A 27,523-nucleotide genomic window follows, 5' to 3' on the forward strand; every position below is an offset into this window, starting at 1 on the left:
CCTCCACACACATTCCTGTTCATCTACTGTTACTTTCTGTCACCCCTCTGATTCTCCGGTTATCGCCGCAGCTGCGCCCTTCGTTCGTCGCGCGGCGCGGCCGCGCTGCCACGCACCACGACTCTGCGCCGGCCCCGTCGCCGCTCTCTCTTTCTCTCTGTCCCTCTTTCCCTCTCTCCCGACGTGGTGGCCCTGCAGAGGCCCAGAGCGCTGCCACCCGCGCGCGTGGCGCACGGCCGGCCCGGCGTCGCCATGGCTACGCGGCGCAGCCCCCCGGCGGGGGCCCTACTGGTGGCTGCCTCCCGGCACGGCTGCCCCCTCTCCGAGGTCGCGACGCCGTAGCTGGTAGCCGTGAGGCCGCCGGTGCAGCCAGCCCGCCCCTCACCCTCTCCGGCTCTGTCTTGCGACGCGCGGGTGGCCTGGTAGAGTATCTGCTCAGTGGCCGGACCTGCTGCCGCATCTGGTCGGCACGCCGCCTCTTCCCCCCTCCTGCTGCAGGAGCTAATTCGCGTCCGGCCTTGCCGGCGGATGGACCGGATGGCGACGGGTCATCGCCTCTTCCTCTACCCGGGGTGCCTACGGCCAGTTCCTCTTCCTCTCCTCCTCCCTCCCCCTCCTAGAGCTTTTTTTGTTGTCATTTTCTTCTACCTCTACTGTGTGTTACATATGCAGATTTGGGCTATGCCCGGACCACCTCATCCTACAAGACTCTGTTGTAGTGATCAGCCGAAGGGCTTCGAATCAAGAGTAATGGCCAGTGCTAAAAAAAGGAGTTCCTGTCTGTACCTAGGTACTAACTAACCAACATGTTATTTTCCAAATTCAGGTACGTAAATGCAGAACCAGAGCAGCAAGGAAAACTCAGAGAAATCAACAATCCTACCCCATTCAAGCTTACGGAATTATGTGAGTTTTTACAGCCTGCAATTCTCACTGTCTCTAAAATATGTTCAGCTGAATTTTTTTCGGCATTCTTGCTTTACCATATACAGCTGTGACCCTGAATTTGTGCTCTATGGTTAAAATGAGAGGAGATCCAACACTCAATACTTTAGTGACACTTTTTTCCCCCTTTCAGGTAATAGTCGTACGATGGTCCACATGATCTCTACCTAATGAATGACAGCTGCGTGAATGATATAGTCACATATGCATTAGTGCTTTGCTCAGACTGATCATGTCTCAGGTATGCTCTCTACGTTTGTGCTTTACAGTCTAATAAGCATTTTTTCGTCCACATGATCTCCACCAAATGAATGACAGCTGCGTGAATGATGTAGTCATATATGCATTACTGCTTTGCTCAGACTGATCATTTCTCAGGTATGCTCTCTACGTTTGTGCTTTACAGTCTAATAAGCATTTTTTCGTGCAAAATAAAATGTATCGCTCAATGTCATACCATACCGTCTTGACAAAACCTTCAACTTTACCTTTAGTCGTAATTTATTTTATCTACAACAACTCAAGTAGTGTGCCCCTAATTTAGTTGTAACTTATTTTATCCCCGCTTTTAAATAGAACCAATATGCTATACAGAAATAGTTTCCATTTCCTCAATGTACCAGGAAATAGAAGCATCAGTCATTGTCCGTGCCATGGCAACATATTTCTTCATCATATTCACCGATGGCGCACTCAAATAAAAATATTATCTTTGGAAACAATTCAAAGGGGATGTGATTGGTCTCGATAAAGTTGCTATGACCCTTGAGTATTCAATTACAAATGTATTATATGTTGATTCGTTAAGTTACAACTTGTTGTCCGTTTCTTAATTGTGTGAGATGGGCTACAATTGTCTCTTTACGGATAACGGCGTGAAAGTCTTTAGAAGGTAGGAATCCTCTATTGTCTTTACGAGTCAATTAAAGAACAAGATTTACTTAGTTTATTTCAACAAAAGTAAAGCTAAGCTTAAGACTTATTTAGTGGTAAAATCTAGCATGTGTTGGCATCGTCGACTAGCCCATGTTGGGATGAGGAACTTAGCCAAACTTTTAAAAGATGAACACATTCTTGTACTAATAAATGTTCACTTTGAGAAAGATAGGATTTGTAGCGCTTGTCAAGCCGAAAAGCAAGTTGACGTACCTCACCCACCAAAGAGCATCATGACCACCAAGCAACCATTAGAGCTAATACATATGGATCTCTTTGGACCGGTCGCCTACCTAAGTATCGAGGGTAACAAATATGGTTTTGTTATTGTTGATGACTATTCCTATTTTACTTGAGTATTTTTCTTGCATGACAAGCGCCAAGTTCAAGAGAAGGTGAAGATATTTGTTAGAAGAGCTCAAAAGGAGTTCGGTCTACCCATCAAGAAAGTGAGAAGTGACAATGGGACCAAATTCAAGAATACTCTAGTTGAGGAGTTTCTTGATAAAGAGGGCATCAAGCATGAGTTTTCAACTCCATACACCCTCAACAAAATGGTATAGTAGAGAGGAAGAACCGTACACTCATTGATATGGCAAGGACAATACTAGAAGAGTACAAGGCGCTGAACATCTTTTGGTGCGTGGCCATCAACACCGCTTGCCATGCCATCAACCGCCTCTACCTACACAAGAAGTTAAAGAAAACTTCATATGAGCTTCTAACCGGTAACAAGCCTAAGGTATCTTACTTTAGAGTGTTTGGGTGCAAGTGTTTCATACTTAACAATAAACCAAAACCTCTAAGTTTGCACCTAAAGTTGATGAAGGTTTTCTTTTTGATTATGGATCAAATGAACATGCCTACCGTGTCTTCAACAAAACCTTTGGGAGAGTTGAGATTATGGTAGACGTGACATTTGATGAATCTAATGGCTCTCAAGTAGAGCAAGTTGATTCAAGTGTTGTAGAAAAGGAGGATCCACCATGTGAAGCAATCAAGCAATTGATAATTGGTGATATTAGACCACAAGAAGATGAAGCCACTGAAGTGGAGGTTCCTCAAGTTGCCGCTGCACCAATTTTCGCCGACGTACCTAATGCTACACTATAGCAAACACCTGCTGTAACTCCTACACACGGCAGTGCCGCACCTACATAGTCAACAGCAGCTGATTCGACTCCAGCTCGTGGACAAAACCTATAACCCATATTTGAGCAAGATGATGATGAAGATCTAGAAGATGAACAAGAGGCCATTGAGCATCCAAGGCTAAGGTAAACAATACAACATGATCATCCCGTTGATAACATCCTTGGGAGTCTTTGAAAGGGGGTAACAACTCGTTCACATTTAGAAAACTTTTGTCAATATTATTTATTTATTTTATCTTTGGAGTCTCTTAAGGTAGAACAGGCACTTGGAGACCCAGATTAAATGATGGCTATGCAAGAAGAGCTCAATAACTTCAAAAAAAACCAAGTGTGGACTTATGTGGAACGACCCAATACCAATGTAATTGGCACCAAGTGAGTCTTCCACAATAGGCAAGATGAGAATAGAGTGGTGACAAGGAACAAGGCAATGTTGGTTGCTCAAGGTTTCACTCAAGTAGAGGGCCTGGACTTTGAAGAAACATATGCACCTGTGGTAAGACTTGAAGCAATTTAAATACTTCTAGCCTATGCCGCTCATCACAACTTCAAGCTATATCAAATGGATGTGAAAAATGCATTTCTCAATAGCCCTATTCAAGAACTTGTCTATGTTGAGCAACCACCAGGCTTTGAAGATCACAAGTTTTCCAACCATGTCTACAAACTCCAAAAGGCGCTTTATGGGCTTAAGCAAGCACCAAGAGCATGGTATAAATGCCTTAAGGAAATCTTGCTTAAACAAGACTTTGAAATAGGCAAAGCCGATCCTACCATTTTTACTCACAAAATTGGCAAACATATATTTGTGTGCCAAATATATGTCGATGACACAATATTTGGTAGTACTAATCATTCTTTTTATGAAGAATTTAGTAGAATCATGACCAAAAGATTTGAGATGTCCATGATGGGTGAATTGAAGTTCTTCCTTGAATTTCAAATCAAGCAAGTGAATGATGGAACTTTTATTAACCAAACGAAGTACGCCCATGATATGCTTAAGAAGTTTGACATGGTGAATGCCAGGCCTATCAAAACTCTAATGCCAAACAATGGACATCTAGATCTCAATGATGAAGGGAAAGCCGTGGATATTAAGGTATATCGCTCCATGATCGTCTCTCTACTTTATTTGTGCGCATCTAGGTCCGATATTATGCTTAGTGTGTGCATGTGTGCTAGATTTCAAGTTAACCTAAAAGAATGCCACTTAGTGGCCGTTAACAGAATCTTAAGATATTTAGTACACACTTCTAACTTTGGCTTATGGTATTCTAAGGGCTCTAGGTTTGATCTGCTTGGGTATTCGAATTGCTATTACGCCGGTTGCAAAGTAGATCGAAAAAGCACTTCGGGGACATGTCAATTCCTTGGACGGTCCATAGTGTCTTAGAGTTCTAAAAAGCAAAATTATGGTGTCCTTTCCACCACCGAGGCCAAGTATGTTGCAGCCGGTGCATATTGTGCTCAACTACTTTGGATGAGGCAAACATTTTAAGATTTTGGATGTCACTTCTCTAAAATCCCACTCTTATATGACAACGAAAGTGCCATAAAGTTAGCCAACAATCCCATAAGCCACTCAAGAACTAAGCACATAGATATCCGACATCATTTCTTGAGAGACCACGAAGCCAAAGGAGATATAGAAATTCGCCATGTGAGCACCGAAAAGCAACTAGCCGATATCTTCACTAAGCCTCTTGATGAGTCAAGGTTTTGTGTTTTGCGTAGTGAGCTAAATATACTTGATTCTCATAACGTGGTTTGAACTATAACACACCTTGATTGATGAACTAGCGTGGATAGGAAAAATGAATTGCAAAAGTTTAAATATTGTACTTAAAAATATTTATCATAAGAAACAAGTGCATTACGATCATTGTTTGTATTGATTATTTGTTGCTGATCATAGTGTGCTTGAGATATATGTCCATATCCTATATGTAACAACCCAAAAATTCATACACCAAAAATACTAACTACAAAATTTTTCTCAAAAACTTTCATGTGTTGATGAGTGTCATGTATAGAAACCCAACCTAAGAGATGCATTAGGTCTAACCCCAACCCAAGACAACACATAAGCATGGCATGCCATATGTTAATCATGTTTATTTAAATACTGACAAAAGAAACATAGCATACATTGTTAACTAAAATGGTGATTTGGATTTTTGTCTGTTCTATGTAATGCCTAACAACTCATTTAAAGAAATACACCATAAAGTAATTATTACTCAAACTAAAGAATAAATGTTTAAAGAGAACTATTTCCATTTTTGTATAACAAAACTACACCTATTTTTGTTATACAAAATAGCTAAATAAATTCCTAATATATATATAAAAGAATGTTATGGGCCTCATATCTAAAAACTCCAATGAATAAGGTGCACCAATTTGGAATTCAAATTTCAAACCAAATTTGAATTTAAACAAAGGAGAAGAAAAATAAAACAGAAAAAGGAAAAGAAGGAAAGAAGGCCCATAGCAGGCTCGGCCTGCTCGGCCCGCCAGCGCGCGCAGCAGCAGGTCGGCCCAACTCGCGCGGCCAGCCCAGCTTGCGGCCCAGCGCGTCGCCCACGCCCGCGCGCCTCCCCGCTTCCCTTGTTGCCGCTGCCACTGGACCCCACGTGTCAGTCGCACACCGCCACAGTGTCGTCTTCTCCGTGCCCACGCCTCAACCGCCCGCGCGATCGGAGGCCGACAGCATTGGCAGGAGCGGGCCAGGGGGTCACTCTCGGGGCATGGCCTTGCTCCCCCTTGCGCCACGCTCACGCAACCTCGCACCACCGTCGGATGTAGCGCGCACCTTCCCACAGCATGATGCCGATCGCCATGGGTGGCATGGAGCTTCGGCTATAAAAGCCCCGGCCCCGGTTGCCCAAAATGTGTCCCCGTGCCCCGCCGTCACCTTGTGGCCATCCACCGCACACCCGAGCCAAGAGAGAGAGGGGATCGAAGAAAGAAGGAGCGCCGAAGCCGTCCGACGTCGCCGGTGCCGCCGCAGCGGGGGACGATGCCTCGATCCTCCACGTCGACGCTGCTCGGCACTGCACGGCTTCGTCTCGACACGGCCACGACCCGCCACTACGTCACCATCCTATCTTCCACGACACCAACGGTGAGCCTCGGTCTTCCCCTGCTCGCCGCCAGACCTCGCTGTTTCGGCCATGGCGCTCCACACCGGGAGCGTGTAGGCCAAGGCCGTCTCCGGCCTCTAGGTACACACGCACGCACACACTGGCTAAGGAACGAGCATACCACGCGCTCATACATGAGAAAAGAGGACCGCTGCTACGCCACCTAGCCTACGTCGTTCACCACCGGACCGCCGCCATGGCCGAATCAAGCCGCCACCGTGGCCAAGGCCACCGGAGGCTCTAGAAGTCCCCTCGACCCGCTCGACGAGCTCGCTGGAGCACCATGACGCTTACGCGCACCACATGATCAGCTTTTGCTGCTGCCATCGCGCCATCCCCGTACACCGTCGTGCTCGAGCCGCCGACCGTCGTGGCCAACGCCCTAGGAAGCCCCGGCTGCCACCTAGACGTCACCATCGTGTTCGCCATGGCCTGGGGAAGCTTTTCCCCACATTAATTGGACGCCAGCGCCACCGTAGGATCACGTCGGTGAGCCCACCACCGGCTGGAGCGCGTCAGGGATGGAAGCAGAGGCCTCCCCTCGTCGGCCGCACGCGCCTGCACTCGGTGCACGTGAGCCAAGCCAAAAGGGAAAGAGGGTGGACTCGGTCCACCGTAGACCTGCCAACGGTCCATGGACCATGAACCTGAGTCCACCGTGGGCCACACAGTGCGGGCCGCACGGTAGACGAAGCCTAGTGGGAGCCCATGGCTACGACGTGGCAGCGCCACAGCTTGCCACGTGTCCAGGCCGACCCGGCCCAAATCCAGCCCATATCTAGGCCCAACCAGCCTAGTTCGGACCCGGTCCATGTTGACCGTTGACCGGTCAACGTTGATGGTTGACCTGGCCCCACATGTCAACGACACAAAGACTCCGGACCCACCTGTCAACAAATGATGTCATGACGACGTCACGCGGGTCCCACCTGTCAGTATCAACACAGCCGAGGTGATGTCATGCTGACGTCACGATGACGTCAGCTGCTGACGTCAGCAGCACTAGCCCCACACGTTAGTGACCCTGACCCGTTGCCCGTTGACTTGGCGTTGACTTTGACCGGCCCCACAGGTCAGTGACCCAAGAAACCCTGGCCCCACCTGGCAGAACGATGACGTTGATGACGTCATGCTGATGTCAAGATGACGTCAGTAGCACCCCACTTGTCAGCTCAGAGCCGAGCCGATGATGTCACGCTGACGTCATGCTGACGCCAGCACGCCATGTGGACCAGTCACAGCGTGACACGTGTCAGCCCAGGATTAATTCAGCCTTTTCTCATTTTCAGAGAGGAATTAAACTTCAGAAATTCATCACTAATTCATACGACCTCAGAAAAATACGTAACTAGGACCAAAATTCATCTAAAATCGAGCTTTACGCAATGAACCTATGTTTGAGTGCATTTGGCTCTTTTGAATTTTCATTGCTTCTTTGTGCTATTCTATAGACGTCGCTAACGCGACTATAATACGATCGTTGTAGAATCGGAGGAGAACCAGACGGACGAGGATCGTGAGTACCGTGAAGAGAACGGAGACGACTACACTGAAGGTGCCACATCCCACCTAATCTCGTAGCACCTATTACGCATGGCTAATATAGAACTGATATTGCTTTACTTTACTGCTACAATCATACTATGATAGGACTTGCATGGTAGTATGCTTACTTGAAGGCCTTTACCTTGACGCAACCTTACCCCTACATACCCAGCTATTAGGCTAGACACACGCTTACTGCTATATATTTCATTACTTATACTTCTACTACGCTTATACTACATGCGTGGTAGAAACTGGTGTTATCTGGACTGTGGGGAGAGTGCTGCGTATGTGACTTGGGTGTGTGGATGGTGAGGGTTGTGTCGACCAAGTTGGAGTATACGACGAGCTTAGAGCAAGTCTTGCCATGTGGTGCTTCCTGGGCACCCCTGGAAATGGATACCTGTGGTGGGTAAATGGTATATGAGGTGGTCCTAGGTGTGAACCTGTGATGGGAGGAGCCCGGGGTGGAGGTGCTGTGGTGGCACGACAAATGGAAACCCTGATGAAGACATTCTGGCTTGGTCATCCCTAAGGACTTACTAATACTCAGATTCACCGGGAAGCCTTACGTACCACTCGCCCTATATGGTGCGGGACGGCCGGACTACTTGGTAGGATATTGCCACTACTGCTAGGTTGATAGCGGATAGTGTAAGGAGGCACGGGGCGTGGAGGATTTCCCCCACACCCTTCGAGACTTCATGGAGACCTTGTGGACCCGGTTCATGACTCACAGTTTCAGCCACCCTAGACTAGACTTGGGGTGTACCAGGGCTGAATGGTAGAGTGGCATTACCTAGGCTAGCAAGCGGCCGGAATCAGCCCAGTTGATGACGGTCAACGAGGAAGGCGGATCTTGTGGTTATGTAAACCTCTGCAGAGTGTATGGTTGATCGATCGATACATGTGCTGACTTGTCGGCTATGGACCTTTCCTGGATTTCGCTTAAACTAGATACAGAGATGAGTCCTTCTCTTCTTCCCCCGAGAGAGTGTCGGTCATAGCCAGGGGCTATGGGCCTTGAGACAGTGCCGAGAGGGAGTTGGCCTGTCGACTGAGCGATGGTATTGTGGTGATGTGGTGATGATATGGAGATGGTGGTATATTGATCCCAGGATCGAAACCTGGCTTTGGGAGAGAATGGGGTGGAATGTGAGGGAATGGTGTTAAAACTTGACTATACTATTATATACTTGATATGCTAATATATATATAGGAAACCCCAATCTTATAGGTTCCTTTTGATTATATCCAACTTGCATTCAATTTTCACAAAGCAATGCTCATAGGGTGAGAGTGGCCAGTACAAATCGTACTGATAAATTTTGGCACACAGGTTCTGCTGAGGAGTATAGCTCCGAGGAGTTTGACGGTTGAGGGGTTCGTGCCTACGCTCGAGTTTGGCGATCTTATCTTAAGCTGTTCTGAATGAATGCAACTTTTTAATTCCGCCAATGCGGAGATGTAATAAATTATGTAATTCCGCACTATTTGTACTCTGATATTATCGTTGTATGGATGTGGTATTCGACTAGAATTTGGGTAATATGATCTACAACGGTCTTATTACACTTCGACTCTGTGGATTTCCCTTCGCGGAAATCAGGTCGTTTTAGTTGGTATCAGAGTCATACTTGACCATAGGACGAAACCCTCAGAAATGGACGATAGAATATGACATGAACAACCCTTCTTTCGGTTATATACCGACCCTGCATTTACTTTTATGCAAGGCTTATCTATTATTGACCTGCTAACACCTGTTCCTTAAAACATGTAGATGGCAACGAACGTCGACTGGCCGGCTCTAGGACCGCTACCTCTGGACCACACCAAGCTTACCTTCGACCTACGTGAGCTCGGGGGTTTTGCACAGACCCTCTACCGAGTTCTCGTCACGTTAGGAGTCCTCGACGAGCTTGTCAAGGTCACCTGCACCGGGAAGCCAGCTCAGGAAGAAGGAATCGAAGGACCGATTGTCACCTCAGTCAAGTTCCCAGCTAGCACTACCTTACCTTCTGTCCTCGCTTTCACCGAGTTGACTATAGAGGACACAGTCGAGGAGGGACTACAAGCTATCTCACACAAGGCACTTCGCAGAGTGATAAGGGACCATTACGAGCACCTAAAGATGATAGAGTTCCGTCTACTTCCCCAGGCCCTCGACCTCAGCCTTACCCCTAGTGAGCAGAGTTTTGCAGTCGGTAGAGTTATCTTTGCCGAGGAGGACAGATGCCTTCGCATCTCAGCTATCCACCTACTGGTGCAGGACAGGTACGTGACCCAGCTGGAGCAGAGGAGACGTTAGGACCAGGCCCTCCTATGGGAGTACTAGTAGCGAGACTCGTAGGGAGCACAGGAGCGAGCTAGTCTGCTTGAGACAGTTGCCAATCTATAGGACGAGCTCAACCGTCGTGAAGAAGTCCACAGAACCGAGGTCATAGACTTACAGGACAAACCGCTGACCTAGGCAACAGGAACTGCTACCTCGACAGCAAGGTCTTGGAGTTGTAGAGAGAGTTGGACGACAAGAAGGCCGAGTTCAACCGCAGAGGAGACAGAGAGAGGTCCAAGGGGATTGATATGCTGAAAATCCAATCTCAGAACAAGACCATGACCCAGGAGCTAGAGGAGTTCAGGAAGAAGGCCATTCGCAACCAGGGTCACCTAATCGAGGCACTCAGGCAAAATGAGTACCTACAGGACAAGTGTGAGAGGACATGGCAGGCTTGGTAGAAGTCTGACAGGAAGCGCCTCAGGGAGATGAAGGGTATGTGGGATCAGCTGCCCAAGGAGATTCGCAGCAAGACGAAGCCTAGGATAGAGGAGTATGAGTTAGCCCCGACTCGCCTCAACCTAGACGCCTGCCCTACCCTACTTGGAGCCAAGCCTACTGAGGAGCTCACCGAGGCCTTGAAGTATGTGTCCTGACTTCACAAGTCTGACGAGGAGATCGAGATCGAGAATAGTCGTATCCCAGCTGCGGTGTACGAGTTAGAGTAGATGACCCTACGAGGTCATGAGTTATGTCAGTGGCTTCCATAAGCTATACCCCATGATGTACCCCTTATGAGATATAATATGAGACACTATGTGTAGTACGATTCTCGCAAGTCTTCAAGTGTAGCTACTGGAGATGATGCTATGTAATAAAACCCATGTAATGAATGTTTTGGATCTTATTGCATCTTATGGATCTTATTGCTTCTGTGTAATGAGTGTTGGATAGTATAAGTGTTTTTCTTTAAATCGTCAAAATCATGTAATCGTACTAAACTATAAGCACTTATGGCACAAACACTAGGATTCCTATGATCTGTGTTGCAGATGCCGAACCGCCGATCTAATCGTCTAATGAACCGTGGACGTGCCCCACCTCTGAACCAGTCGAACCAAATGGGGCCGTGGTGGCAACAACCGTGGCCGCGGCCGTGGACGTGGAGGGATACCCTTCAACCTGGAGAATACCCCGCCGCCTGAGGAGAACCTTCCGCCACCACCACCGAACCTGGTAGAAGTGATGGCACAACTGACCCAATTTCTTGCAGCCCTTGTTAATGGAGCAAACCGTCGCCAGAGAGGTCAGCAGAATGACTTTCAAAGGAAGCTGGAAGGATTTCTGAAGCTAAGGCCACCTACCTATGATGGCACCGACCCTGACTCGCTTGTAGCCGATGACTAGCTCAAGGAGACGGAGAAGAAGCTTGACCTCACTACTTTCACCGACGATGAGTGTGTTGGAGCTGCCACACACCAGCTCACAGGTGCAGCATGCGCCTGGTGGGATAGTTTCAGTGATTCCTATGAGGACCCTGCCAACATCTCATGGGATGAGTTCGTCGAAGCATTCACTGAGTATCACGTTCCCAAGGGTATCATGGAGGCCAAAGCAGAGGAGTTCCACAACATCAAGATGGGGAAGGATAGGGTGACTGAGTACACTACTCGTTTCACCAACCTTCTACGCTATGCACCTTCCTATGTTGTGAACTCTGAGAAGGAGAAGCTGTACTATTACCGCAAGGGACTTAACCTGCACATCAAGCTGAAGTTCGGCGGTATTGAGAGTAACACGTTGCGTGCTCTGGTGGATCGCTGCATTCAGATCGAGAAGGACCGTGCTGAAGCTGAAGAGGAGTACAGGGAGAGGAAGCGTAAGCCTGAGGAGTCCTTCCGTGGCTGTGATCGCAAGAGGTTCCACAGAGATACACCACCTAGGGAACGCTCTCGCCACAACAGGGATGACAACCCTGGATCGAGTAGGGGTAGTGGAGGCTACACCGCCAAATATTCCTACCCTGCTCAGGATCGTTACACCCGGGACCGTTATGCTTAGGACTGCAACATTCAGAACCGTTTCAACCGTTCCCGCTCTGTGAATGAACGCCCAGCACAGAACCGCTCCGCACCAAGCACTGGAAACTGGAAGGCACCCGCACCAAGCCCTACAGGCGGTACGCCTTTCATCTGCTTCGCTTGTGGCCAATCAGGTCACAAAGCCACTGAATGCCCACAGAACTCAACTGCTCAGAAGTCTCAGTTCAAGGGATCTGCTATCCGAGGACGTCTCAACCATCTGGACGCCGAGGAAGCACAGGCTGCCCCTGGCGTGGTATACGGTATATTTTTAGTTAATGGCAATACTGCATCAGTTCTATTTGACTCTGGAGCAACTTGTTCTTACATATCATCCAAGTTTGCACGAGAACTTGACCCGCCTGTAACCCCACGTGAAAAGCCTATCATCATCAGTTCACCTTTAGGAGACCTAAAATGCACCCACATCTGTAAGAGAGTGAGTTTTACCATTGAGGGTCTTATCTTTAAAGCCGACCTAACTCTATTACCTTCCACAAACCTAGACGTCATCTTAGGTATGGATGGGTTAACCATTCACCGATGTATCATATCATGTTCACCTAGATATATCCAAGTGACCCACCCATCAGGCCAAGTTATTAGATGTGAACCTCAGTCTGGAAAGTCCACCTCTATCCTATGTGCCCTTAAAGCTAGTTTAGAATCACAAAAAGAGGAGAAGACAGTTCATGATGTGCCTGTGGTCAGAGACTATACCGATGTATTTCCTGAAGAATTACCGAGTATGCCACTAGACTGTGATGTAGAGTTCATCATTGATCTTTTGTTGGGAACATGACCCATTGCCAAGAGACCCTATCGCATGTCAGTTGATGAACTAGCTGAGCTCAAGAAACAGCTTGATGAGCTCATCTCGAAGGGATATATCAGACCCAGTGCTTCACCCTAGGGATCCCCTGTTCTATTTGTTAAGAAGAAGGATGGCTCGATGAGAATGTGCATTGATTACCGGAACTTGAACGCAGTCACCATCAAGAACAAGTACCCCCTGCTAAGGATTGATAATCTGCTTGATCAGCTTCGAGGTGCCAAGTATTTCTCTAAGATTGATCTCAGATCTGGCTATCATCAGATGAAGATTCGAGGGAGTGACATTCCGAAGATAGCTTTTGTGACTAGTATGGGCAGTTTGAGTTCACCGTGATATCCTTTGGACTCACGAATGCTCCCACATACTTCCTGAACATGATGAATAAGGTTTTCATGAATGAACTGGATAAGTTTGTGGTAGTATTCATTGATGACATCCTTGTCTATTCACCCATCGATGAAGAACATGAACTTCATCTGAGAACTGTGCTTGAGAAACTAGCCCAACATCAGCTCTACGCAAAGTTCAGCAAATGCGAATTTTGGCTACAGGAAGTTGCCTTCTTAGGTCATGTACTATCAGCTGAAGGTGTCGCAGTTGACCTGGCCAAGATTGAAGCTGTGAAAGAGTGGGATCAACCCCATAATGTGACAGAAATCAGAAGTTTCTTGGGATTGGCCGGATATTATCGCCGATTCATTGAGAACTTCTTCAAGATAGCCCGTCCAATGACCAACCTTCTGAAGAAGACTAAGGAGTTTGAATGGACGCCCGCGTGCGAACAAAGCTTTCAGGAATTGAAACAGAAGCTTACCACAACTCCTGTGCTAGCATTGCCTGATATCAGCAAAGATTTCGTGGTCTATTGTGATGCATCCCGTCAAGGACTTGGTTGTGTACTGATGCAAGATGGAAGAGTGATAGCATATGCGTCTCGACAGCTGAAAGAACACGAGAACCGTTACCCTACTCATGATCTTGAGTTAGCAGCAGTTGTGCATGCCTTGAAGATCTGTAGACACTACTTGATAGGCAACAAGTGTGATATCTATACGGATCACAAGAGCTTGAAGTATTTTTTCACTCAAGAAGATTTGAATATGAGGCAACGCCGATGGCTAGAGTTAATCAAGGACTATGACCTGGAAATTCACTATCATCCGGGAAAAGCTAATGTAGTCACAGATGCCCTTAGTCGCAAGAGTTACTATCACACTTTGATCACTGAATTCGTACCACCTGAGCTCAAGGAAGAGATTGATGATTTCTAACTTGAGATAGTACCGCATGACTTGTTGAATGAGCTCCGCATATAGTATGATCTCACAGATCGCATCCGTCAAGCTCAGAAAAGTTGCGAAGAGATCGAATATCTCCGTGGTCTGATGAAACTAGGCTACAAGACCAACCACTAGGAAGATGAATAAGGAACCATCTGGTTCAAGAACAGAATCTGTGTTCCATCTGACCCAGTACTACGAGAGGAAATTCTGTCAGAAGCTCACGATTCCAAGTACTGTATTCACCCTAGGGATCAAAGATGTATCAAGACTTAAAGAAACACTTATGGTGGAAAGGCATGAAGACAGACATTGCAGGACATGTGGCACGATGTGACACGTGTAATAGAGTCAAGGCTGAACATCAAAGGCCTGCAGAGTTGCTGAAGCCTCTTGACGTCCCCGAGTAAAAATGGGAGAGCATATCCATGGATTTTATAGTTGGATTGCCCCGTTCATAGAAAGGCAATGATTTCATCTGGGTGATTGTCGATCGTTTGACCAAGATTGCTCACTTTGTACCAGTTAAGACCAAAACCGATGCCGAAAAATTAGTAGATCTATATGTCGAGCATATTCTCAGACTACATGGAGCTCCATCTAGTATTGTATCAGATCATGGTCCTCAGTTTGTGTCCTGATTCTGGGAAGCTCTGCACAAGTCCATTGGAACCAAACTTGATTTCAGTACCGCTTATCACCCACAGACAGATGGACAGACAGAATGAGTAAATCAGATCTTAGAAGACATGCTTCGCGCTAGTGTAATGAATTATGGCTCTGATTGGGAGAAATGCCTACCCTATGCAGAGTTCTCTTACAACAACAGCTACCAAGCCAGTATCAAGATGTCGCTATTTAAAGCTTTGTATGGCAGACCTTATAAGACACCTTTGATGTGGTCCCAACCGGAGAAAGATCGTTCTTTGACTCCGCTAAGATTCAAGATGCCGAAGGAGTAGCTCAAGTGAAGGAGAATTTGAGAATTGCCCAAAGTCGATACAAGAGCTATGCTGACAAAAGAAGAAGAGAACTTGAGTTCAATGTGGAAGACTTTGTCTATCTCAAGGTATCCCCGCTACGTGGAACTGTCAGATTCCATGTGAAAGGAAAGCTTGCCCCTAGATTTATTGGCCCATAAAAGATTTGCAAGAGGATTGGAAAGCTCGCCTACAAACTTGAGCTACCTGAGGAATTGGTGGGTGTACATCCCGTATTCCATGTCTCACAGCTACGTAAGTGTTTGAGAGTGTCTGATGAAGTAGTTCCAACTGATACACTTGACATTCAAGACACTCTCGAGTAGAAAGAACATCCTATCAGAATTCTGGGAAGAGATAACAAAGAGACTCGAAGCAAAACCATTCCTATGTGCAAGATCCAATGGAGCAATCACACTGAGAGAGAAGCAACATGGGAGAAAGAGTCTGACCTCTGGCTACGATATCCTTACCTCTTCGAAGAGTACGTTACGCTTTAATCTCGGGGACGAGATTCTGTTAAGGGGGTAGGACTGTAACAACCCAAAAATCCATACACCAAAAATACCAACTACAAAATTTTTCAACTTCCATGTGTTGATGAGTGTCATGTATAGAAACCCAACCTAAGAGATGCATTAGGTCTAACCCCAACCCAAGACAACACATAAGCATGGCATGCCATATGTTAATCATGTTTATTTAAATACCGACAAAAGAAACATAGCATACATTGTTAACTAAAATGGTGATTTGGATTTTTGTCTGTTCTATGTAATGCCTAACAACTCATTTAAAGAAATACACCATAAAGTAATTATTACTCAAACCAAAGAATAAATGTTTAAAGAGAAAACTATTTCTATTTTTGTATAACAAAACTACACCTATTTTTGTTATACAAAATAACTAAATAAATTTCTAATATATATATATATATAAAAGAATGTTGTGGGCCTCATATCTAAAAACTCCAATGAATAAGGTGCACCAATTTGGAATTCAAATTTCAAACTAAATTTGAATTCAAACAAAGGAGAAGAAAAATAAAACAGAAAAAGGAAAAGAAGGAAAGAAGGCCCATAGCAGGCTCGGCCTGCTCGGCCCGCTAGCGTGCAGCAGCCGGCCAGCCCCGCTATCGCGCAGCAGCAGGCCGGCCCAACTCGCGCGGCCAGCCCAGCTTGCGGCCCAGCGTGTCGCCCACGCCCGCGCGCCTCCCCGCTTCCCATGCTGCCGCTGCCACTGGACCCCACGTGTCAGTCGCACACTGCCACAGTGTCGTCTTCTCCGCGCCCACGCCTCAACCGCCCGCGCGACCGGAGGCCAACAGCATTAGCAGGAGCGGGCTAGGGGGTCACGCCCGGGGCATGGCCTTGCTCCCCCTTGCGTCGCGCTCACGCAACCTCGCACCACCGTCGGATGCAGCGCGCACCTTCCCACCGCACGATGCCGATCGCCATGGGTGGCATGGAGCTTCGGCTATAAAAGCCTTGGCCCCGGTTGCCCAAAACGCGTCCCCGTGCCCCGCCGTCACCTTGTGGCCATCCACCGCACACCCGAGCCAAGAGAGAGAGGGGATCAAAGAAAGAAGAAGGAGCGCCGAAGCCGCCCGACGTCGCCGGTGCCGCCGCAGCGGGGGACGACGCCTCGATCCTCCACGTCGACGCTGCTCGACACTTCACGGCTTCGTCTCGACATGGCCACGACCCGCCACTGCATCACCATCCTATCTTCTACGACACTAACGGTGAGCCCTGGTCTTCCCCTGCTCGCCGCCAGACCTCGCTGTTTCGGCCATGGCGCTCCACACCGGGAGCGCGTAGGCCAAAGCCGTCTTCGGCCTCTGGGTACACACGCACGCACACACTGGCCAAGGAACGAGCATACCACGCGCTCATACATGAGAAAAGAGGACCGCTGCTACGCCACCTAGCCTACGCCGTTCACCACCGGACCACCGCCATGGCCGAATCAAGCCGCCACCGTGGCCAAGGCCACCGGAGGCTCTAGAAGTCCCCTCGACCTGCCCGACGAGCCCGCTGGAGCACCATGACGCTCACGCGCACCACATGACCGGCTTTTACCGCTGCCACCACGCCATCCCCATACACCGTCGTGCTCGAGCCGTCGACCGCCATGGCCAATGCCCTAGGAAGCCCCGGCCACCACCTAGACCTCACCATCGTGTTCGCCATGGCCTGGGGAAGCTTTTCCCCACATTAATTGGATGCCTGCACCACCGTAGGATCACGCCGGTGAGCCCACCACCGGCGGGAGCGCGCCGGGGATGGAAGCAGAGGCCTCCCCTCGCCGGCCGCACGCACCTGCACTCGGTGCACGTGAGCCAAGCCAAAAGGGAAAGAGGGTGGACTCGGTCCACCGTAGACTTGCCAACGGTCCATGGATCGTGAACCTGAGTCCACCGTGGGCCACACTGTGCGGGTCGCACGGTAGACGAAGCCCAGTGGGAGCCCATGGCTACGACGTGGCAGCGCCACAGCTTGTCACGTGTCCGAGCCGGCCCGGCCCAAATCCAGCCCATATCCAGGCCCAACCGGCCCAGTTCAGACCCGGTCCATGTTGACCGTTGACCGGTCAACGTTGATGGTTGACCTGGCCCACATGTCAGCGGCATAAAGACTCCGGACCCACCTGTCAACAAATGACGTCATGCTGACGTCATGACGGCGTCACGCGGGTCCCACCTGTCAGTATCAACACAGCCGAGGTGACGTCATGCTGACGTCAGCAGCACTAACCCCACATGTCAGTGACCCTAACCCGTTGACCGTTGACTCACCCGTTGACTTGACGTTGACTTTAACCGGCCCCACAGGTCAGTGACCCAAGAAACCCTGGCCCCACCTGGCAGAACGATGATGTTGATGACGTCAAGATGACGTCAATAGGACCCCACTTGTCAGCTCAGAGCCAAGCCGATGACATCACGCTGACGTCTTGCTGACACCAGCACGTCACGTGGACCCGTCACAGCGTGACACGTGTCTGCCCAGGATTAATTCAGCCTTTTTCCATTTTCAGAGATGAATTAAACTTCGGAAATTCATAACTAATTCGTACGACCTCAGAAAAATACGAAACTAGGACCAAAATTCATCTAAAATCGAGCTTTACGCAATGAACCCATGTTTGAGTGCATTTGGCTCTTTTGAATTTTCATTGCTTCTTTGTGCTATTCTATAGATGTCGCTAACGCGACTATAATACGATCGTTGCAGAATCGGAGGAGAACCAGACGGACGACGATCATGAGTACTGTGAGGAGAACGGAGATGACTACACTGAATGTGCCACATCCCACCCAATCTCGTAGCACCTATTACGTATGGCTAATATAGAACTGCTATTGCTTTACTTTACTGCTACAATCATACTATGATAGGACTTGCATGGTAGTATGCTTACTTGAAGGCCTTTACCTTGACGCAACCTTACCCCTGCATACCCAGCTATTAGGCTAGACACACGCTTACTGCTATATATTTCATTACTTATACTTCTACTACGCTTATACTACATGCGTGGTGGAAACTGGTGTTATCTAGACTGTGGGGAGAGTGCTGCGTATGTGACTTGGGTGTGTGGAGGGTGAGGGTTGTGTCGACCAAGTTGGAGTATACGACGAGCCTAGGGCAAGTCTTGCCATGTGGTGCTACCTAGGCACCCCTGAAAATGGATATCTGTGGTGGGTAAATGGTATATAAGGTGGTCCTGAGTGTGAACCTGTGATGGGAGGAGCCCAGGGTGGAGGTGCTGTGGTGGCACGACAAATGGAAACCCTGATGAAGACATTCTGGCTTGGATATCCCTAAGAACTTACTAGTACTCAGATTCACCGGGAAGCCTTACGTACCACTCGCCCTATATGGTGCGGGACGGCCGGACTACTTGGTAGGATATTGCCACTACTGCTAGGTTGATAGCGGACAGTGTAAGGAGGTACGGGGCATGGAGGATTTCCCCCACACCCTTCCGAGACTTCATGGAGACCTTGTGGACCCGGTTCATGACTCACAGTTTCAGCCATCCCAGACTAGACTTGGGGTGTACCAGGGCTGAATGGTAGAGTGACATTATCCTAGGCTAGCAAGCGGCCAAAATCAGCCCAGTTGACGACGGTCAGCGAGGAAGGCGGATCTTGTGGTTATGTAAAACCTCTGCAAAGTGTATGGTTCATCGATCGATACATGTGCCGACTTGTCGGCTATGGACCTTTCCTGGGTTTCGCTTAAACTAGATACAGAGATGAGTCATTCTCTTCTTCCCCCGAGAGAGAGTGTCGATCGTAGCCAGGGGCTATGGGCCTTGAGACAGTGCCGAGAGGGAGTTGGCCTATCGACTGAGCGATGGTATTGTGGTGATGTGGTGATGACATGGAGATGGTGGTATATTGATCCCAGGATCGAAACATGGCTCTGGAGAGAATGGGGTGGAATGTGAGGGAATGGTGTTAAAACTTGACTATACTATTATATACTTGATATGCTAATATATATATAGGAAACCCCAGCCTTATAGGTCCTTTTGATTATATCCAACTTGCATATAATTTCCACAAAGCAATGCTCATAGGGTAGGAGTGGCCAGTACAAATCGTACTGATAAATTTTGGCGCACAGGTTCTGCTGAGGAGTATAGCTCCGAGGAGTTTGACGGTTGAGGGGTTCGTGTCTACGCTTGATTTTGGTGATCTTATCTTAAGCTGTTCTGAATGAATGCAACTTTTTGATTCCGCCAATGCGGCGATGTAATAAATTATGTAATTCCGCACTATTTGTACTCTGATATTATCGTTGTATGGATGTGGTATTCGACTAGAATTTGGGTAATATGATCTACAACGGTTTTATTACACTTCGACTCTGTGGATTTCCCTTCGCGAAAATCAGGTCGTTTCACTATATATATAGAGGTATTTAGTTAGTAGCTAAATTTGTTGTACTGGGAAGTGCGGCTGTGCCGCGCCTGCCCTACGGTAATGCCGCACTTTGAATTCCAACTGGAATTCGGCCCACAATAGCCAGTTACTGTGGGACCCATCTTACCTCCTTAACTCATCCGGCCCTAGGGTGACTCCCTCTCTCTTCCCTTCTGCTCGACGTCGCGCTCTTTCCCTGTCTCACGCGTCAGCGCCGCCCTCACGATGCCGCGCTGTCGCCATCCCTCTAGGCCGTACTCCGGCGGTGCCACGCCAGTTGCGGGCACTCTCCCTCATCGCCAGCAACTACTGAAGCCCGTGAACAGAGCCATTCTCTCCCTTTCCTCCCCAATCCACGAAAATTAAAGTGAAACCCTAACCTAGTATCGATCTATGCCATGGAGCTCTATCTTTGTTGAATGATGGTTTCTAGTAACTGCATGATTGGGATAGAAACTAGTTTGATGAATGAATTGAATCAAAACAAAGATTCATTGGTTGAGCCTCATCTGTACCCACGGCAGTGCCGCACTCAACATAATGAATATGTAAATACATATGTTGTTCCATCGATGACTCTGTTTTGGTTGGATTTGTGCACCAGATGTATTTCTATCTTAAACATGTAGCTACTTTACCTACATTGTAGACAACTCCATGTATTTGTTTAGGTCTACTCATTCTGAGATTGTCTAGTGGTTTAGAAGAATGGTTGAGAAATAGTCTAAATAGTTGAGAAGTAATGAATAGTGGGAGGGGTGAAGCACTAGGTGCGATAGTGCCGCTCCTAGGGGGCAGCAGTGTCGTACCCTCTGACTAGATTGGTTCAGGGTGCTTTCTTAACCCAAGATTTGAATCATCTCATCTATTCAGAGTGTTTTACACAAGTGTTCTTCTATACCCCTTATGTACAGTTTCTCATTTGGACCTATATTTGTTTCAATAGATGGCCTCTGGAGGTGATGATGACCAGAGGGGGAAGAGGAAGATGACCAAGCCTTGGGATAAGCAGATGCCTCGTCGTGGTCGTGGCAGGACCACAGGAGGCAGTAGTAGTGTTGCAGGTAGAGATGTAGCCAGAGATAGAGGGAGGAGAGATCAGATGATCTAAGATGAGGAGAACCTAGAGAGGGCTGGTCGCATCATTACTTTAGGTGCTTGTCCAGATACTCCACCTCATCTTAAGGAGTTTGACAGGAGCTACATCAGAGAGTATTCTAAGGATATAGTTATGAGGCGTACTATTGACACGTCCTCATCCCATGCTCAATTATGCAGTAAAGCTAAACATGGTGGAAGAAGCACGGGAAAACAATCCTTATGAGTAGTCAAAGGATTTGGGGATTGACTACATGTTTTAGAATGAGTTTCATTCTAACTTCTATGCATATGTGAACTTTAACTCCAAGAAATCCAAGGTTGTCAAGATGCAGTATGTTGATTGGGAGGAGATGAAGGGAAAGAATGAGCCTGAGTTCAATAAAGTGATCAAGGCTTGTGAGTTGTTTGGCCTCACTGGTATTATGAGCTTCAGATATAATTGGAATGAAGAAGTGCTAGCCCAGTTCCATGCTACTTTCTTCTATAGCATCTACACTGATGAGATTTACTGGATGACTGAGAGACGATATTATAGAGTTGATTTTATGACTTTTCAGCTGGATCCTTGGTTTTGGAGAGGAGGAGCGGGGTTTCACTTACATTCATGATGAGGCTAGAGCTAAGATCCGTGATATTGCCTATATGTGGATTGACAGGAGGAGTGTAGATGGGAAGGTCAGTGGCCTGAAGAGCTATTATTACATTCTAAACAATTTGATCAGGCACACTATCAATCCCAAGGATGGAGCAGCTTCTTATCTTAATGGATATGTTAGGAATATGCTTGCTAGATTTGCTCCTAGAGGTGACAGGTTTAATGTCCCTCGCTTCATGTGGCGTGAGCTGAGGAACACCATGGAGGATGGGAGAAAGGGGATACCCTATGCCCCCTATCTCATATTTATAACTGAGAGGGTCACTAGCTACAGATTTAAGAAAGATGGTCTTCACACCGTCTACAAAATTGAGAATACCCGAGGGGCAGGTGCTAGCAGGGCAGTGAGATGGTCTCCATCAGTTGAGGATGTGCCTGAGTCATCCTGATCTAGGCCTCGCAAGAAAAAGAAGATGGAAAAGTTTGGGAGATGGATTAAGGTCATTTTCACCACTTGCACCTATGCAGCGAGGACCGCATATGAGGATCGGTTGGAGAACCATGAAGCCAACCAGGAGGCTAGAGAGCGTGCAGGGCTGCCACCTCTTTCTCTAGTTCAGTCACCGTCAAGGTTTGATGACCTCCCTAGTATTTCTGAGACAGATTCAGAGGATAAGGAGAGGAGCAAGAGCAGCCAGAGCTTGATCCTCACACGAGTTTGAGATCCACCTTGCAGTCTATGAGGAGGAGCACCAGGCGTGAGTGCCACACTTTGACCACTCATCGCCAAAGGAGGGCGGTGGTGTCTTCTTCTTCTTCCTCCTCTGACGATGATGATGATGATGGAGAGAAGGACGTTGTAGGTGCTAGTGGAGCTGCTGGTGGGGATGATGTCGATTGGGACCCATCCAAGAGGATGAGGAGTGAGTGTTGGTCTTTCTTCTTTTCTTCTCTTTTTGGTGCTTTATGCCAAAGGGGAAGAAATTATAGGGGTCAACAACTTTTTTGATGCCATGGAGAGGCGGTTGCTACAACTAGAGTCATATTCGTATCCGTTTAGAGTAGTCTTCGTTAGGTGAGAGTTTGATAGTCCATTAAAAACTCTATTATGTAATAATACTTCTTAAGTACTTTATATATGTGTAAGAAATGGATATATATTAATCTATGCTGTCGCTTGTGATACAATTGTGATAGAATGTATATCTTTATATGTATCACATGCTGTGTGGTGTTTGTTCTGATCTGTGCTGTTATAGCAAGTGCGGCAGTACCACACTCTGGTGCGGCAGTGCCGCACCCAGCTGTAACAGCAAAACATGTTGTGCATAAACTGTCATTCGCATCATGTTTTATATACCTAACACACTATGCATCACCCACAAGGAGCATGGATGTAGGGGGAGCCCTATCACTTTCACTAATATGTGAATCTTGGCTTCTTATGCTAATTTGAGAATTTAATTCTCTATTCACATATTTAGGGGGAGGCTCTACACTCATGGGTCAAAAATCTCTAGTATTTATTTTATATCTTTTGTAAGCTCTAATTAGGTTGTCATCAATCATCAAAATGGGAAAGATTGAAGGCGCAATCAAGCCCTAATTGTGGGTTTTGGTGATAATAACCACGTAATTAGAAAACTAATGAGATTTATCAAGATGACAAGTAGGTAATTTATATTTGAGGATGCTATACGAAACGGAGGAGCCTCCAATTACAAATGTTGATGGCTTCAAATTCAAAGGAGATTTAAATTCTTTTATATTTTGAATTTGAGTATAGAAAAAGCCATACTATGAAGGGGACCCAATACTTAAGCTAACATGTGCTACCAAGTGCTCCAACATACATATGCATCCTCAGATTCACAGACAAGATAGACTAAACTTCACTCTTACCCTTGTTGTCTTGACTGGTGCGGCATTATCGCACTTGAAGAGAGGCACTGCCGCACTTAAGTGACCGTTGGGGCTGAGGGGGTATTTATACCCATCCTCTTCCTCTCCAACGGCTATCTTCTTTCTTGTGCTCATTTTAGCTCGTCCAAAACAGAAAAGGAGCTCTATCTCTCTCTCCCTCCATCAATCCTTAAGAGAAAAGGGTCCAGAACTCAATTAGAGAGCAGCTCCATTGATTTCTCAACTCAAAAGAGCACTTGGTTCACGTTTTAGCCGGCGATTGTGTTTGTTACTCTTAGAACTTGGCTCATAGCCGGCTAGAGCGTCGCTCGTGGAGCTTGCCAACTTGTGTGGCAGCCCCGGGTGGTTTGTAACAATCTCTTAAAGCTAGTAAACTCACCCCTCATCTCAAGAGTAAGTCTCTTGACTTGAGAATGAGGAAGGGTTGGAAAGCCCTAAGCCTTAGTGGTTAACCTCAACAACGTGAACATAGGCAAGTCATGGTGGCGAGCCGAACCATGGGATAAATTATTGTGTCTCTTGTGCTTGATTTACATTACTTGCATGCCATATTATTGTTGAAGTGATTTCTAGGGTTTCTAGTCGATCTAGTTGTGTGTGGTGTTTCTATAACTTCTAACTCTTGATCTGTGACTATCATACTTACAGTAGGCTGAGAAATTTCTCCGATCTAAGTTTCCGTTCACTGGTTTTGAACTGTGACTTGAAGTTGTCTGCAGGTATGACAGTGCCACCCTCCAGAGCGGCAGTGCCACATGATGAATTTGATAAAAGTTTGAGTGTTTGTTTTGACAGGCATATTCACCCTCTCTAGGCCAACCAGAGATCCTACGCACGTCGACGCGAGCTCGCCTATGCGTAGACCGCATCCGCTATGATTTTTTATCCTCTGCGCCACCACGTTGCGGCTCACCAGCACGCTGCAGACCATCGTTGCTCACTGCTCTGTGTTGGATGCGCACAAGGGAGCAGATTGGGGAGAGAGAAAAGAGGGGCAAGGAAGCGAACGGATTGTATAGGAATGAGTGGATGAGCAGAGCGCTGTGCTCGAAGGCAGCAGGCGAGCGGATAGGAGCTATAGGAATGAGTGGATCAACAGTTTTGAGAAACGAAGGAGCGGGAGGTTATTAGGCTGGCGACGTGGCCCACTAATGGAGCGTCTGGGCGGACGGATTCTTTTTCGTAACCATCCCCCTGTTCGCTTGGGCTTGTTTGGCTTATAAGTCGTACTTTTTCAGCCAACAAACAATATTTTTCTCTCACATCAAATCAGCCAAAAGTACTTTCAGCCATGACTTATCAGCCAAACAAACTCAAATGAACAGGATGCATATCATTGTGACACTTTTTTATCGAAAGGAAGTAGAATTACAGAACCCAGCTCAAAGAGAGCTCTGGTAGTGCAGGTTATTCAACAGCTTTGCCATACATGCACACATGAATGATTTCTGAAGCCAAAACCTAATAAAAATAGTGAATCTGAAGTTTTTTTTCTGATAAGATGAAGTCATCAAAATATGTTTTTTTCCTAACTTTAATGTTTCTGGAGAAGACCAATCACTACAAGAAGAGATCTTACATTGACAACACAGTTTTGCGACTGCCTCTCCCCCTAAATAATTAGATTGGTAGCAAGTTTAGGATAGATTAGTATGACAGAGAAAAGATCATACAACCTGTTCGTTTCGGCTGAATTGACTTATAAGTCATGGCTGAAAGTACTGCTGGCTGGTTTGGTGTGAGAGAAAAATACTGTTTAAGCCGTGGATTATAAACCAGATACGAGCGAATGAGCTGAAACGAACAGACTGATAGTATCCTTCATTATCTAGAGTAGTTACAGAATGATCGGTGATTATTCTAAGAGTACACTAATTATAGCATAGAAACTAAGACTGGATTGGAAGTTGGCAGGGGATGCAGTAAATGCAAAGAGACCTTTTGAGGAAAATAAATGGTCTGGTAGACCATTTAATTTATTTATTCGGGATAGAGTAAGTACTATACTAGATCCACCACTGAAAGTAAAACTCTTTTATATAATTGGTTCCGTTCGTTGATCTGAAACTTGGCTGAAACTGGCTGAAAAACACTGTTTCAGCTAAATTGTTGTGAGAGAAAAATACTGTTCCAGCTGAAAAAAGAAGCCGAACAAGCCGAATATGGGGTAAGCCGAACAGGGCCATTATGGGAGTGTTTGGAAATGTTTCGCTCCACTTGTTTTAGCTAAACGGTTTTAACTTCACGCACTCTATTTGAAGAAAAAAGGGTGGAGTTGTGAGAGTACTTAGAGAGGTACTACACAAACTCTAGTTTTTTGTGGAGCTGCTCCACGGTGGAGTTTGTGGATCAGTCTCAAACACCCGCTATATATAAGCAGTGATGCTTCCTCCCAAAAAATCAACCTTTACCATTGTCCCAAGTTATTTTTTTTAATTTGACTAAACCTATAGAAACGAAAATCAATATTTATAACACAAAATTAGTATAATTAGATATATCATGAAATATATTTTGATACCCTTCTTAATCTGAGGGGCCTTTCTTAAGTACTAAGTATTTGTATATAAGATTTACCCCTCAACCAGGAATAAATTGGCGTGCTCTGAAGGCCTCAGCCAGTGTTTAATCATAAAATTTCAAAGCTTAGTATTTTTTATTGGCTAACAAACATGACCTTTGTGAATTTCCAGGTACAGCTTCACTTCCTCATTTGATTTTTAAAGGGTAAATTTAGTTTGCCGTGGTTATTTTCGTATTGCCTGAACTGTTCATGTTTGGTGTGTGCTGATCTTTGTTATATGCACTGCCTCTATTTTTAGATTTTTAACGTTAGTTAGTTCAGTGTTGGGCTATCCAATGTGAAATATTAAAGGGTACGTACTACACCTAATATTCTTGATGACCAATTGTTCAAAATGCAGTCCACATTATTTTCATATAAGTCAGATGTGTTCCCAGATCTTAGAGTCTCTGATCGTGATGTGTGCAGGTCATACGCAATGTGCCATATCACTGGTGCAGGGACCTTTCTTGCTCAGATGAATTTGCAGGCTGATGATCTGATGCTTCGAAGGCATTATTTCTGATACACATGAGGGGTATGCAGTATGCACTATCACCGCCTTTCCTTCTAATGGCACACAAAGTTCAATTGTTTCGCTTCATGTGAATTTAGGAAAAGGCAATGCATATGTCATTTAACTGGTTGAATATCCTGATTAAATGATATTCGCGTCTGTATCATTACAAGGACCATTGCTTTATATATAAGGTTAGGTGCCCCTCTCTTTGGCCTCTAGATGAAGATATGAAGTGTTGTTCCATGTACGTTTTCTTCCTGTCCCTAAATGTGCTATTTGATAAAAATGTTACTTGGTTTCATTCTGACAAATGCGCCTAATTTCCTGTAGCAGTGACATGTGCAATAGACTAAGCATTTTGCAATGTCTTTGCTTCAGGTTTATCTGGGTAATTTGTTGCATCAAATATACACATACCAACTTAAAACTTTATGAAAAGGTTTAAGCAAGCAAGTTAGCTCTACTGTTTAGCTTTAGGGTTTTTAGTGGCATGCTTTTGTTTGATTATACCTACACTACGCAATGTCTAATAATGGACGTCATCTAGCCACAATGATAGTTATTTTAGGCCATTTTCTTTTTTACCTGATGATGTACAGTGGCATGATAACGGTTTTATTCCATTTTTCTTTGAGTTGATGATGATGTCCAGTGCCTAGCCTCTGTAACCATGATACCTGTTTTGTTCCATTTTTTCTT

At 46.4% G+C, this 27,523-nt stretch overlaps 1 long non-coding RNA gene across 6 annotated transcripts; it reads left to right on the forward strand.

Annotated features, from left to right (window-relative positions):
* On the forward strand, positions 1-27,030 carry LOC136449450 (uncharacterized). 6 transcript variants are annotated; one of them, XR_010758037.1, is made up of 9 exons: positions 1-747; positions 827-906; positions 1,079-1,186; positions 1,264-1,323; positions 2,259-3,158; positions 3,289-4,137; positions 7,671-7,739; positions 26,734-26,842; positions 26,920-27,030. It is a non-coding gene; the product is annotated as an uncharacterized lncRNA (long non-coding RNA). The 6 variants fall into 6 exon arrangements; XR_010758033.1 differs by having other exon boundaries at positions 26,734-27,030; XR_010758034.1 differs by having other exon boundaries at positions 3,289-3,531; positions 26,734-27,030.
* Positions 27,031-27,523: the final 493 nt, after the last annotated feature.

Source organism: Miscanthus floridulus, chromosome 5, assembly GCF_019320115.1.
Source record: "Miscanthus floridulus cultivar M001 chromosome 5, ASM1932011v1, whole genome shotgun sequence".
Lineage (NCBI taxonomy): Eukaryota > Viridiplantae > Streptophyta > Magnoliopsida > Poales > Poaceae > Miscanthus > Miscanthus floridulus.